The sequence below is a fragment of the Chanos chanos genome, chromosome 3 (assembly GCF_902362185.1).
Source record: "Chanos chanos chromosome 3, fChaCha1.1, whole genome shotgun sequence".
Classification (NCBI taxonomy): Eukaryota; Metazoa; Chordata; class Actinopteri; order Gonorynchiformes; family Chanidae; genus Chanos; species Chanos chanos.
The window spans coordinates 1,147,501-1,155,000 of NC_044497.1; the positions used below are offsets into that span (position 1 = coordinate 1,147,501).

General features: G+C 45.3%; 1 protein-coding gene across 1 annotated transcript in view; it reads right to left on the minus strand.

Annotated features, from left to right (window-relative positions):
- The window catches only part of tbc1d24 (TBC1 domain family, member 24), a 15,054-nt gene extending 12,306 nt beyond the window's left edge, over nucleotides 1–2,748 (minus strand). The window contains exon 1 of the mRNA XM_030767082.1: nucleotides 2,716–2,748. The gene's annotated coding sequence lies outside the window, so the exon portion shown is untranslated. The remainder of the gene's footprint in view (nucleotides 1–2,715) is intronic.
- Nucleotides 2,749–7,500: the final 4,752 nt, after the last annotated feature.

The following is a 7,500-nucleotide window of genomic DNA, read 5'->3' on the forward strand; positions in this document are numbered from 1 at the left end:
GTTTGTGCATGGGAGTGTGTTTGTGTGTGTAAGTGAGCTGGCATATGTGTTTGTGTGTGTTAGTGTGTGTTTGTGTGTGTAAGTGAGCTGGCATATGTGTTTGTGTGTGTTAGTGTGTGTTTGTGTGTAAAAATGAGCTGGCATATGTGTTTGTGCATGTGAGTGTGTTTGCGTGCGTAAATGAGCTGGCATGTGTGTTTGTGTATGTGCGTGAGTGTGTGTTGACAATGTAAGGTAATTACACTAATTGAATTTTTGCTGACAGGAGGCAGCCCCCCCCCCTCCACACACCCACACACTCAACCCCCCCCCCCTCTATTTCTCCCTCATTCCCTCTCTCTCACTTTATTTCTTTTTCTCTCTGTCCTGCTCTCCTGTCCTTACACACTCCGTCTCTCACCACACAGACTGCCCCATTACCTTCTAACATTAACATCAGAGCAGAGAGAGAGAGAGAGAGTGAGTGTGTGTGTGTTTGGTGTGTGTGTGCGCCCTTTGACTTTTGAATCAGAACTGCCTGAATTTCTGAGCGACCAGCAAACAACCATGAGAATCAAGTCACGCCTTTCTCATAAACACCTCAATAAAACTCACTAAATACACACTGTTACTGTCCACACAAACCAGTACAATACACACGGTTACTGTCCACACAAACCAGTACAATACACACTGTTACTGTCCACACAAACCAGTATAATACACACTGTTACTGTCCACACAAACCAGTATAATACACACTGTTACTGTCCACACAAACAAGTACAATACATACTTTTACTGTCCACACAAACCAGTATAATACACACGGTTACTGTCCACACAAACCAGTATAATACACACTGTTACTGTCCACACAAACCAGTATAATACACACTGTTACTGTCCACACAAACCAGTATAATACACACTGTTACTGTCCACACAAACCAGTACAATACACACTGTTACTGTCCACACAAACCAGTACAATACACGCTGTTACTGTCCACACAAACCAGTACAATACACGCTGTTACTGTCCACACAAACCAGTACAATACACACTGTTACTGTCCACACAAACCAGTACAATACACACTGTTACTGTCCACACAAACCAGTATAATACACACTGTTACTGTCCACACAAACCAGTATAATACACACTGTTACTGTCCACACAAACCAGTATAATACACACTGTTACTGTCCACACAAACCAGTATAATACACACTGTTACTGTCCACACAATACACATGCTCATTCACTCAACAACAAGAATACAACTTTTTTCCACTATGCGATGGTAAAGACTAGGCTATGCCTGTCAGACCAACCTGTCTATCTATCTATCTATCTATCTATCTATCTATCTATCTATCTATCTATCTATCTATCCATCCATCCATCCATGCATCTGAGACACTGGGTTAACAGGGCTGAAGTTAGTTATGAGGGTCATTAAGACACAGTGCCCACTGATGCCAATGCTTAATGTTGGGTGTGTACACGGCAGACACACATGACTGGATTAGGAAGACCTGTTATCTTTAACATGGGTGTGAGTAAGAGAGGTCAGGGGTCAGACACAGCCTAAAGCCTCTTAAAGAACAGTGAAGGACAGTTGGGACAGGTAACGGCACATGTAGGCCTAAGGGTGGGCAACACACAGGTAAGATATTTTTACACTGCAAACAAGATAAACACACACACACACACACATATACACACATACACACACAAACAGTGTGGTACATGTACAAACTCTAATTACTGTGAATTATGATGAGACTTTGACCCGCCGCTAGGAGACAAGGTGCATATAGGCACAGAATATCAGTCACGCGGGAAACCCTGAGACAGTCACTGATCTATACTCTCTGTATTTAAATGTACGGTCTTGTCTCTTCAGAGCGCCCGTTCCAACTCACCGCGCTCTCTCGGTCTCTAATCTTGCACAACTGAAACCAGAACAAAGTCACTGCAAACCATTCCATTTTAGGCGACTCCGGCCACATTATCAGCTACTGAAGACACGGCGTTGTGGAATACCGTGTGTTTTGTCTGATTATACAGGCGTTAGGAAACCTCTCGAGGCATAACGACGTCCTCTGATGTCGACTTGAAGAGCATGACAGTTAAAATACACAGGTTGCGATACCTGGATGTTCAGTCCGTAGAAAAGGACACGCCTCGTGTCATATGCGCGCGCGCGCACACACACACACACACACACACACACACACACAGTGTGACTGTTGCTATATAAATACCACGTAAAAAAACAAGATGACACATTAACGTCAAGTTATTCATTCGCGCGACGGTGCAAGGCGAAATGAGAGTTTACGATAGACAAGTCATCACCTGTACGATACAATATCAACCACTTTTCAAACGATGTATTTGTCTTTATTTATATGTCAGTCAAACATCGATTTCAACGGTCTGCTTATCGAGAACATAGCCCATTTTGAGTTACACGTGTAAATGACAATACTTATTAAATTTAAGATAAGACGCTGTTAGATAGATAGCCATGTGAGCTAAGCTATATGCTAACTTTACATTCATTTTCGCGCTGCAAATTGCATACAGTGCACAAGAAGACGATAATTTCGCGTTGCCTTGAATGATAACAGAACTTACTGGGACAGATATATTTCGGTTGTCTGGTGTTAATCAGAAAGCAGAGGTGTAAATAATGGAAACTTATTCTGACAGTCGCTTACCTTGTCAGATTTTCTTGTCTGCAGTCATCCGCTACTGGTGCCACGCATGCGCAGTGGGGCAGCAGTACAGCTGTCACGATACTACTTCTCCCCCGTGTGTTTGAAACAGCCTGCAGACATGAGCAAGATTATGCGTTATACGCGGGAAATTCCTACATGTATTACACGTATTATATGTTAATATAAAGTACAGCATACACGGTTTCTTATCAAATATGGCTAAAACTTTATTTAAACCTAATGGTCAAACTGGAATGGTTACTTGACATATTTCTTCATGTGCCGAAATTGTTCATTACCTCTGGACGAAAAGAAAAACAGTCTGCGAACGGTTGACATTACTGTCACCTGATGTATGACGACTTGTTTACAATCTTTTGTGCCAGTTACAATCTCAAAAGCACTGGAATTATAAAGACGGAAAGTTTCTCTTTGGCGAGCGGACAGCAGTGGTCTTTGTCCAAGGCCAAAACGCACCGTCCGACACATGACACTCATCAGCACTAACCCAATTTAAGATCTTCTGGCTGCAGATACGCCGCAGTTCTCTGAGTTCTCTGTTGTTTTTCCCCCAGTCTGCGCGCCAAAGCAGCGTGCTTCAGTCTATGCGATATCTATAATAAGATATTTTTTGTTTTCCCGGTGAATTTCGGTAAGAACGAACACGCATGCAGTGGTCGGACTTGCGGGGTTTGTCTCACGGGCGCGATAAGACTGTGGTACTTTCTCGTGCCGGTGCTTTGGCGGAGCTACAACATTTAATAGGTGCACGGAACACAGAAACACACCATGCGAAAACAACAGATGCACGCGTAGTCAAAGGGAGGGGATATCACATAGGGGACATACAACTTCCAAATTCTTACTAAGTTCACAAAAACACTCAGACAGCACATTGGCCGATACCACAGAGCCCACTGATTCGACGCTATATCACGGACACTTCTTTATACCGAGTTCTATAAACACATGCTGCAGCGCGTGCGTAAAAGTGCTGTGGAAAAAAAACCCGCTCACACTGAGAGTTCACTCTTGCAGGTTCTCACAGTAAAAAGAGAAAACGGTGAAAGTAGGCTATAAATGATCTTTAATTCAATGTTTGTGTCTTTGTGCGCAGTTACAAGACGTTACTCGTGATCTCACCATCATGTCTCACTTAGGAAACCAACCAACCAAACAAACAACAACAAAAACCAAACAAAAACCCTAAGAGGTGTGTTTCATGTGTCGCACTGGGAAAGTTTCCACTTCATAACATAATAACTGGGATTTGAACAAGTCTCGCGAACGTTTTCAGAGAAGGACGTTTACTCTAACTTTAACGGATTTGGAAAATAAACAATCCCAAAAAATTTACTCAGGCACTAAACTCTTTAGAGTGACTGAGCAGCTCAACAGGCAGAGGAAGAGAGAGAAAGAACAGTGAGAATGAGGGAAACTCAGGAGGAGGCACCAAGTGCCAAACTGAGGCATAAGATGGTTCTCAGTGACCTTACAGACCACAAGTGAAGGAGAGAGAGAGAGAGAGAGAGAGAGAGAGAGGGCTCAGGCTGATCGGGGATTTGCAGCGGTCAAATCCCTCTGCATCGTCATGATAGAAGATCTCTCACCGTCTCTCCTGTGTTCACTCGGTACAGTGCAAACCGACATTGTTTAACAAGATTAAAGTTTCCACGCGCATTTTAGTTTCACCAAGCCATAATCTCAGCAGAAGCTTCTTTTCCTCGCACTGGGCCTCCCATTTCAGAGGATGACATATGATTTCTCTTCAAAACCAGTTTTTCATCTCAGTTCAACGCGTTTCCATATGAAGTTCAGTTCAAAACGCCTCGATCTGCAGTTGTAACTCTGCTGCCATCTTGTGGCGATTTATAGAAATGTAGAACGCTGAGCCTGGACCTAACACGATAATAAAAAAGCCAAGATATATAACTTACATATTTATATACGCGCACGTAAGAGTCTGCGTTTAGTGTGTTTAGCAGTTTGTGTGTGTGTGTGTGTGTGTCTGTGTGCGTGTGCGTGTGTACCATGTATTTGTATCTTTCTGGGGACCAAAAGTCCCTAGTAAGATAGCATAATTTGGCAAAAAGTGCCTTGTGGGGACCAAAATGCTGGTCCCCACTAGGAGAGCAATGTTTTTCTAAACTATATTGTCATTCCTGATAAAACGTAAAAAGTGTCAAAACATTTCTTTGGTTAGGGTTAGAGTTAGGTCAGTGTTCTTTAGTTACAGGGTAACATCAGTAGCAGGGTGTGGAAACTCTGCTCAGCCCAAATGAGTGGGATTTTTCACCCCCTTTCTCAATGCTCACTGGACACCCAGGTGGTCCCATCAATGTGGAAAACATCAGTCATGGTCCCCCTTCCCAAAGTCCCTCATCCATCCTCTCCAAATGACTACAAGCCCCTTTCCCTCACCTCACTGGTGGTTAAATCACCGGAGAAGGTTATCAAAACCCACATTATGAGCTCATGTCAGCAGGTCTTGGACCCACTACAAATTTGTTTATCGCTATGCAAGAGGGAGATTGCCATTGTAATGTTCTTAAACTCTCTATACACATGTCTGGAGGGTCGTAAAACACATGCAGGAGTCCTGTTTGTAGACTTCTCATCTGCGTTTAATATGATCCACCCACTAATCCTGTCTGACAGACTGAAAGAGCAGTATCAATCAGACTCAAAACTAATGATTTTCTTATGGGCCAATTGCAAAGAGTAAGGGCAGGAAACACCATGCCAGAGGGGCATGTTACCTCTATTGGCTCAGAACAGGGTAGTGTGCTGTCACCTCTGCTATAGATTTCATACAGGGACTGTTGTCATAGCAGATACCCTGGACACCTTATAATTAAGTTTGCGGATGACACCACTTTGATCAGCCTATTGGAGCAGGATGAACTTGAACATGGTCCAGTTCTGATTTCGCCAACTGGTGTGAGGCCTCACATTTGAATCTGAACACATCCAAGACCAAAGAACTGACCTTTGACTTTAGACGTGATGATCCACCACCTGCCCTATCTGGGATCAGAGGGGAGAAGACTGAGGTGGTGCCGGAGTAAATAAATAAATAAATAAATATTTTGGTCTTATTCTCAATCACAAATTATCCTGGGATGAATGTGCATATGCTATCTTTAAGAAGGGCCCACAGAGCATGTGCCTTCTTAGAAAACTAAACGTTTTTTAATGTTTATTACCAAAACCTCACTTTATTTCATACATTATTCATTGAGAGTATTCTTTGTTATTGTATTGTATGCTGGTAAGGACATTCCAAAATTACTCATAAGAACAAATTGGGGAAAATTGTTACGACCTCTGGGAAAATCATAGGGATGCAGCAGGCCGACCTATAGCATCTGTGCCTGACCCACCTGACCTGTACCATCTGTGCCTGACCCACCTGACCTGTACCATCTGTGCCTGACCCACCTGACCTGTACCATCTGTACCTGACCCACCTGACCTGTACCATCTGTACCTGACCCACCTGACCTGCACCATCTGTACCTGACCCACCTGACCTGCACCATCTGTACCTGACCCACCTGACCTGTACCATCTGTACCTGACCTGCCTGACCTGTGCCATCTGTACCTGACCCACCTGATCTGTACCATCTGTGCCTGACCCACCTGACCTGTACCATCTGTACCTGACCCACCTGACCTGTACCATCTGTACCTGACCCACCTGACCTGCACCATCTGTACCTGACCCACCTGACCTGCACCATCTGTACCTGACCCACCTGACCTGTACCATCTGTACCTGACCTGGCTGACCTGTACCATCTGTACCTGACCTGCCTGACCTGTGCCATCTGTACCTGACCTGCCTGACCTGCACCATCTGTACCTGACCCACCTGACCTGTACCATCTGTACCTGACCCACCTGACCTGTACCATCTGTACCTGACCCACCTGACCTGCACCATCTGTGCCTGACCCACCTGACCTGCACCATCTGTACCTGACCCACCTGACCTGCACCATCTGTACCTGACCCACCTGACCTGTACCATCTGTACCTGACCCACCTGACCTGTACCATCTGTACCTGACCCACCTGACCTGTACCATCTGTACCTGACCTGCCTGACCTGTACCATCTGTACCTGACCCACCTGACCTGTACCATCTGTACCTGACCTGCCTGACCTGTACCATCTGTACCTGACCCACCTGACCTGTACCATCTGTACCTGACCTGCCTGACCTGCACCATCTGTACCTGACCTGGCTGACCTGTACCATCTGTGCCTGACCCACCTGACCTGCACCATCTGTACCTGACCCACCTGACCTGTACCATCTGTACCTGACCCACCTGACCTGTACCATCTGTACCTGACCCACCTGACCTGTACCATCTGTGCCTGACCTGGCTGACCTGTACCATCTGTACCTGACCCACCTGACCTGCACCATCTGTACCTGACCCACCTGACCTGCACCATCTGTGCCTGACCTGGCTGACCTGTACCATCTGTACCTGACCCACCTGACCTGCACCATCTGTACCTGACCCACCTGACTGAGAAGGCATACAAGGTCTACATCCCATCCACTGTCAGTGGAGTTTCGGCCATTCCCCTCTGGTCGGAGGTATAGATACCCCCAATATCAGAACCCACCGAACAAATGATTCATTTATTTCCATGGCAATCACTCAGTGAAACAAGATGTGGTAGCCATGGGGAGTCTGGGGCAGTACCCGGACTAGACGATGCATTTTCTGCACTGTAAATGTCTGCCTTGACTGTGATGGTGTT